This window comes from Chenopodium album, chromosome 7, assembly GCF_948465745.1.
Source record: "Chenopodium album chromosome 7, dcCheAlbu1.1, whole genome shotgun sequence".
Classification (NCBI taxonomy): Eukaryota; Viridiplantae; Streptophyta; class Magnoliopsida; order Caryophyllales; family Amaranthaceae; genus Chenopodium; species Chenopodium album.
This window is the reverse complement of record NC_137840.1, coordinates 69,426,420-69,435,144: the sequence shown is the minus strand read 5'-3', so window position 1 is coordinate 69,435,144 and position 8,725 is coordinate 69,426,420.

The following is an 8,725-nucleotide window of genomic DNA, read 5'->3' as shown; positions in this document are numbered from 1 at the left end:
TTCTTAATTGCATTAGGAATGATAAATCATATTAGGCCCTCCCCTAGATCATTGGGCCGTACTTAAAGCTCAAACCGGGCCCAGTTTAGTAAATTGGCCATAACTTCCTCAATATTCATCGGAATTGGGCTTATAATATATCGTTGGAAAGGTCTTTGCAAACCTCATCCAACTACACCACTATTGGACCCATATCATGGACCAACCAAACTGGATTGGTTGTTTTTCTTAAAAATAAAGTTTTCAAAAACAGGGAGAAGAGAAAAGAAAAGAAATAAAACTTTCCGTGACACTAGACCTTTCCACACTTTCGTTTCATTCGATTATGATTCGACGTGAAAGGTACTCATCACTGGGTTTGGTTTTGGGGAGACACAAATGGGTGTCTACAGAAATACATCTCAAATTTGCACAAAGTCACAACCACATCTGCTTGCAAAGCATCTAGTGTACAAGGATCAAGAACTTTGCTACAAATTGTATTGAAAAACGAACAAAGGCTTGTAATCGCTTCCCTCACGTGTTTCGGTAGAATACCACGGATTGCAATCGGTAGGAATACTTGCATCATAATGTGACAATCATGGGATTTCATACTTGTCAGCTTCAATTCTCCATTTAAGGTTACAAATCTTTTCATGTTAGATGAGTACCCTGATGGAACCTTAATGTCGTACAAACATGCACAAAACATACGTTTCTCTACCCTTGACAATGTATAGCAAGCCGGGGGTAAATAATTCTTTTCATCCTTCCCTTTACCCTTAACTTTCTTCTTTGACGCATCTTTGGCCTTTCCCTTTCCCTTGCTCTTCTCCTTCCCTTTTTTCGAAACATTTTCATCTTCTATTCTCGGCTCCTTCCCCTTTATAACCTTTTCTTGAGGCCACAATTCTGGACGAATCCCCATCTCTTTCAAATCTAACCGTGCACCCTTTCCGTCCTTTTTTTTGCCTGGGATATTCATAAGCGTCCCTAAAAGAGCATCACACACATTCTTCTCTATATGCATCACATCAAGACAATGCCTAACGTCATGTTCTCTCCAGTACGGCAGCTTCCAAAAGATTGATTCTTTCTTAAACAGAGCAGCTGAGACCACAGTTTTTTCTGATTTTCCAAACACCGTTCGTATCCCTTTCACTCGAGCACTAATCTCAGCACCAGTCAATGGTCTAGGCGCAGTATCCTCTTCCACGGTTCCATCGAAAGCCTTTTTCTGCCTACGGTACGGGTGATCACGCCTAAGGAACCTTCGAGTCCGTAGGTAGACATCTTTGTGAGAATGAGTCACGTATACGCTTGATGTGTCATCAATACATATGGGGCATGCTTTTTTCCCTTAGACCTTGTACCCACACAAGTTTCCATATGCAGGGAAGTCATTCATGGTCCACATAAGGGCTGCACGCAATGTGAACATCTCGTTCTGATGAGCATCGAAAACGGAAACCTCTTCGTCCCACATCTTTCTCAAGTCGTCAATAAGCGGCGCAAGGTAAACATCTATGTCGTTTCCAGGTTGCTTAGGACCAGTTATTAGCAATGAAAGCATTACATACTTACGTTTCATGCACAGCCAAGGAGGCAAATTATAAATCACTAAAAGTACCGGCCATGTGTTGTGTTGGGTACTAAGAGTCCCAAATGGATTCATCCCGTCCGTGCACAACCCAAGCCTTAAATTTCTGACTTCATTACCAAATTCCTCAAACTTCAAATCAATGTTCTTCCACTGTGGAGAGTCAGCTGGATGCTTCAGCATTCTGTTTTTCTTTCTTCCCTCTGCATGCCACCTCAAGTTTTTAGCGTCTTTTGGTATTGAGAACAGACGCTTAAACCTTGGAATAATGGGAAGATACCACAATACCTTAGCAGGAGGTCCCTCCGTGCCAGGATTGCAACTCATGCGCTTGTACCGCGACCGCTTGCATCGTGGACACTCCTGCAGTTTTTCATACTCATTTCGATACAAAATACAGTCATTAGGACATGCATGTATCTTCTTGTACTCCAAACCAAAGGGACACATGAGCTTCTTTGCGTAATAATAAGACTTAGGAATTTCATTCCCATCAGGCAACATATCACTTAATGCGGTCAACAAAGAAGTAAAACTGATGTCCGTCCACCCATGCTTCGACTTAATGTTGAAAAGTGTTAGCACGGCCGATAGTTTGGAGTATTTTTTGCACCCGGGATACAAAGGCTTTTTGGAAGCCTCCGATAATAATTCAAACACTTCACCTTCAACACCATGCAACATCTCATCCACTTGTTCATCCTCGACCTCATCCGCCTGATCTTCATCGGCTTCATCCTCACCATTATCAACAATATACTCATCATTCTCGTATTCCTCGTCCACATGAATCTCATTGCTTCTAACACGCACATCATTCCGATCAAGATCCCCACTGTACTCTCCACTTTCTCCGTGCCAAATCCACACATGGTATAATTGCCTAAACCCACGACATAATACATGATCTCTAATGATTTCAACACTATCGACCACATTCACATTATTACAATCAACACAAGGACAATAAAGGCCTTTGCCTCCCAGTGTGCGTTGATAAGCTAAAGCCCTCTCGCAAAACTCTTGAACCCCATTCCAAAATTCCAATGTATCGCGTCTACCATACATCCAACCACGATCCTTCTCCATTTAGTAAATTGTCTCTAAACATATATAGCACCATATAATTATAATGTGTAAGTGCTACATATTTTATGTAAATCAAATTCAAGTACAAAACGTGAATATACCATTCATATAGTGAAAAAATGCATGTTTCCAAAGGGTCCTTATCACTCTAACCTAACCCATCCTTGAATGTCTACTCTCACTAGTGAATGTATGTCAACTTTCCAATTTTAAAGAAAATCCGGCAGCATTTCTCCTTAGTTCTCCAAGTACACGATGTAGATAATTAATTACCCACATATGTACCCAGAGAACATAGTGAGGAAATGGTAAGCCAAGATGTTCCTTAAAATCGAAAAGAAAACATACATTCACCACCTAAGTGAGAGTACACATTCAAGAACAGTCCCAACCGGGGACTATTCAAGACTTTCTCCTAATGAGAAAGCCTTGAACGGGTATCTAGGCATATGATGATGCAATTCAAGTATTCTATATATTGTTGTATTTATTTGCAATTAAACAATACACAAGTTGCAATTTCATGAATAAACTTTTATTAAATGGATAAATAGAAAGAAATATAGCTAAGTAAAGTTTATAAGTCATACCAATATAGCAACTACCCACTTGAGCTCAATATTTAGTCCTCAAGCTAATTAAACTCGTGCTTCAATTCACAAATCTGTTTAAAAAAACACATCATTCATTGAACTAACAATTGCTAAACTAACATGTCAATTCACTAATTTATTTATAAGCTAAAACACATCATTCATTGAACTAACAATTGCTAAACTAACAAGGTTACTAATCTCTAATTTTTTCAAAATTACCCATCAAAACAACTTAAAAGTAACCATTCACCCATTCCAAAATTCATCTACTTTAGTAACAAGCAAGGTTACTAATCTCAAATTAATTCAAATATACGCATCAAAACAACTTAATATTAACCATTTAAACATTCCAAAATTCAACTTATTTAATAACAAAGTTAACTAATCTCTAACTTATTCAAAATAATCCATCAAAACAACTTCAAATTAACCATTAAAAGTAAAATATCAAATTTCACCTATTTAATTAAGTACCAAGGTTAATATATTTTCTATAATTATTTCAAAATTATCCACCAAAACACATTAAATTAACCATTAAAACATAATAAAATCCAACTAATTGAGTAACAAGGTTACTAATCTCTAATATTTTCACAATTTCCCAATTATATTCAAACCTAAAATTGAGAAAAATTATATTCAAACCTAAATTTTAATTTACTAACAATGGTTCAAAATGCAAAACAAATTAATATATATAATTATATAATTGGAAAATAATGTAAAAAAAATAATTAAAAATAAACCTTGAGACAATTAGGGCAGCAGCTAGGAGGAGACTCGGTGGTGACCCTCAGGCCGGTGGCGCGGCTCGGTGGTGGAGGAGCCTCATGGGGGTGGCGCAGCTAGGTGGTGGAGGAGAAAATTAGGGCAGCAGCTAGCTGGCACTCACGGCAAATGGAGGAGGACACTCAGGCTAGTGGCGCGGCTCGGTGGTGGAGGAGCCTCAGGGGGGTGGCGCGGCTAGGTGGTGGAGCAACCTCAGGGCGGTGGAAGGATTTTTCGAACTATGTAGGTGTTTTTCGAAAGAGAAAGAAAGGGAAAACAGAGAGAGGAAGGATTGAAGGCGGCCGGTTTTCGAAACCCCTGGTGGCCGCCGGTGAAGGTGACGGCTGTGGTGGAGGGAGAGAGAGGAAGGATTGAAGGCGGTCGGTTTTCGAAACCCAGCTCTAATGAAACAGTAAGGAATGAAGGAATGAAAGAGAAAGAGAGGAAGGAGAAGAAGTAACCCGCGAATTTTTTTTGTTGAATTGGGTCCGGTTCAATTGGCACCGGTTCAAACCGGTGCCTTTTAAAATTTTAGGCACCGGTTCAGGCCAAACCGGTGCCTTTTCTCTTCTTCTAAAATCCCGCCCATTTCTGGACCGGTTTTGGCCACCGGTTTGGCCTGAACCGGTGCCATGTAGGGGGTGCCTATTACTATTTTTCTACTAGTGAATTAAAAACTAAAATAAAATAAAAAATCCATTTTTTATGTTCTCTGTCCGAAAGGAATTTCTATTGCGTCGAAATAATCAGACAAAAATGAGTTATCATTATAAAGATTAATATCCATATTTTTATGGACTAAATAAATTATATTTTTTCCATTAATTGGTAATAAAAGAATTAGGGTCTGTTCTAATTTACTGAATTGAGGTGAGCTTAACTAAACTGATTTGAGCTGAATTGAATTGAATAGAGCTGAAATGAATTGTTTATGAGAGAAGGAAATTATGAATTGAATTGAGCTGAAATTAAGCTGAAGAGAACAGGTCATTCCTCGTATTAACCATCCCATCTGCTGCTGAACAATTGTTTTTAGCAAGACTATTTAATATGGAGTAATACATTTTGTAGTTACATACCATTGTTATTGTATGCTTTAAAATTTTAATGGGTTCGTAATTTGTTGTGTATTTTTTATTTATTTGATTTATTTAATTTTTTTTTTTTATCTTATAAAAGTTTGAGATAAGGTAGCTCTTATAAATAGTGTATGGGCAATTATATATACCATCTAACATGCTTATTTACTCATTGCACCTATTAATTTTAATTGTGACAATTTTTGAACTCATAATTAAGACTACTGTACGGCTATTTATACTCTTACAAAAATTTGTTTACATGCTTACCCTTATTAATAATGTTAATAACTAAAGTTGTGACATAATGTCAAGCTCAAGGAGCTCCCCAATATGACTAATTAATTGTGACATTGATTGTGTGCATTAGTCACCCTATTACATTAGGGTGTGTTATTATCACCTTATTAGACTTGAATTTATTTAAACTTATCTAAACTGAACTTATTTGAACTAATCTAGACTTATTAGACCTTATTTAACTTATTATACCTTATTGAACTCATTAAAACTTAATAGGGCCTGTTTTATTTACCACATTTTCACTTATTTTATGTTTAATAAGCTCAGTTAATTAAGTTTGGTTCAAAAAATTTATTTTGATAACAGTGATAAAGGGTTAACTAAGTTCAATTAACAAGTAAAATAAGTTTTAACAAGGTCAAATAAGTTCAGGTAAGTTCAGTGAATCGGGTGAATATAATAACACACTCTTAGACATGATTTTATTATTATTATTATTATTATTATTATTATTATTATTATTATTATTATTATTATTATTATTAAAGTAATATACATACCCTCAAAAAATAATAAAATAATGTACATAAAAAATAAATTGTAATACTGAGATACCTACGAAATATAATGGTATTATTAATATAATATATAGTAATTTTTATTAAAATAATCTATATCTATATCTATATCTATACTTAGTATTTAAAAACACAAACCATCATTTCCCTCATGCCACATGTAAACTTCGTTTTTCACCAATGGCACATGCCACCTCACCTTTTGATTAATTCATTCATTAATCCATCATAATTAAACCCCACTAGCTTTAATTCAATACATGTGAATGTTATTTGATTCACTCTCCCCCAACTTAATATCTTCTACAATTGCATTTAATTTTCACCCTTCTTCTCTTCTGTAAACTATTTTTTTCCAATTAAAACATATTACAAAATAAAATCTATATTGTAAAAACATCCGTGCATTGCACGGGCCAGAAGACTAGTTGTATTTAATATAACTACGTTGTTAGAACATATATTGAAACTTATTAGACCTTATTTAACTTATTGGAACTTATTAGACCTTATTGAATTTGTTAAAACTTATTAATTAACTTATTAGATATTATTGTAATTTATCTGAACTGAATTGAACTTATATAAGAGAACATGTCCTTAAAGTTAGAATCCTAAAACTCTCAAAATAAGCTAAGCAATAAATAAAATTTTGTAAAAGAAAGTTAAAAAAAGTGTCCGAATAATATCTACTCCATTGCATAAAATTCATAGCCGAATTATGTCCACCCAATTGATCAATAAAAGTGGTCCTTTCATGTTATTCTCTTTTTCTTTCTTGGTTAATTTTCAACATGTGTAAAATGTTTAAAGAACGACGTACGTTTCATGGTTGTTGAAACGTTTACCCCAAAAAATATCTTGACATTTACTCTTTGGTTTTTTTAAACCACTCATTTTGTAATACTATTAAGAGATTATTTAAGAAGTTGTCATTGAGGAGAACCCAGTTAATATGCCATATTAACAAAGCTTGTTAATATGATGGCAATTTTGTAAATATGAGGAGTGGAATATATTATTTTATTATTTTTCTACTACCACCTGTAACCCAACAAAGCTTTCATCGTTAACGTTAAGTAAATGCCCAATTCAAGCTTTCATCCTCCATTGAAGATGCTCAAGCTTTCGTTCACCATTGAAGATGTCCAAGCTTTCATCCACCATTAAAGATGCTCAAACATGTCCACCGCCACCACTTTCCGGCGGCTTCGCCGCCGAAATAAACGAAAACCCTAACGATAAAGGGTGAAACAAAGGGCATGGTTAACCCCAAAGGGTAGACATTTGTCATCACCTTTGAGTTGTCCATTACAGCCGCCAATTTCTCCATTAATGGTTTTAATTTGAGTGAAAAAGAAGTGGATATGGAGATAAGTAGATGACGGAATTAACGATGCAAATTAGCATCTAGTGAGGTAGTACTATTCTTGGTGGTGAATTTACTCTACTGTCCTTGTTACATAGATAAAAAAGACCACTATACCCCTATATTAACAATACATGTTAATATGCCATATTAACAGGTATTTTCTCGTTGTCATTTCATTGCAAAAGATGCATTCATTGATTAGGCAACCAAGAAAAAGTCTAGTTCTCAAATAAACTTACTTACGCCAGCATTGATTAATATGCATTGTTAATAAATTAAGGCTCTGTTATCTTTACCTAATAAAATTCAACAAATACTTCATATAATTTTAGTTTAATAAAAAGAAATTGAGTTCAGCAAAAATAATTTAACTTCAAAAATAAAAAAAATTCCAATCCATAAAATATCAGTAAAATTAAAGAATTAATTGAATTAATATATAAGTGTTAAGTTTATCAATTAGAAAAAGTTGAGACTAATTTTATAAGTACAATTATATCCAGAGTTTTAAATATAAGTTTTTTAATCGTTACGTGTGTGTTGAGATGAGCTGTCTTATCTCAAGATTATCATACCTCTCTCAGCTCGGTCCCTCCACCTCGTCCTTCACACTACAATGTCTCCCACGATATTTGACATCTAATTTATATTTTCGCGGTAAGATGGAAAATGATTTCACGAGTGACAGGTTTTATTGATGCAAACGACGTCCCTTGTTTGCTTCTTGGTTAGAGAAAATTATAGCGTATATAGTAGAAAAAAACGATAATAAGCACCTATTAATTTATTATAGTTCACATTTTAGTAGTTACCACCTTCAATTTTTTATTTTATTTTACCACCAACAATTTCCTAAAAACATCAAAATTTACCATGCATATCTTTTACAAATTCTTACATAGACCCTGGTCCACCTATCCTATGTGAACCAGGCATTAAACACACTCTTCTCTTAATTAAACACAACTTCACCTTGTTCTTCAAATTCCGCCATCTTAACTTTTTTTTTCCTTCTTTATAAGATCACTCTTCCCTATTTAATCTGATTTTTTTACTTCTTTTTCGATCATAATTTAGATCCACAACATTGTCTAGATCAAAGAATCATCAACATTATCTCTTATTTTTCTTTTTTTCTCCTTAATTTCACTCTTCTGAACTTCCTCTCTCTTCTTCTTAACATTTTCTTGCTTCTTCTGAACTTTCTTCTTTTGAGACTCTTTCTTAGCCTTCTTTTGAGCTTCCTTTTTAGCTTGATTTTCAGTCTCCTTTTGACTTTCCTTTTTAGCTTGATTCTCAGCTTCTTGGATTGGTGTTGGGTGGTGGATTTGGGTTGAAGTTCAGATTGGTTGCTGTAATAAAACAAATGCTTCTTGGATTAAAAAATAACAATATCAAAATTTGAACAGGAA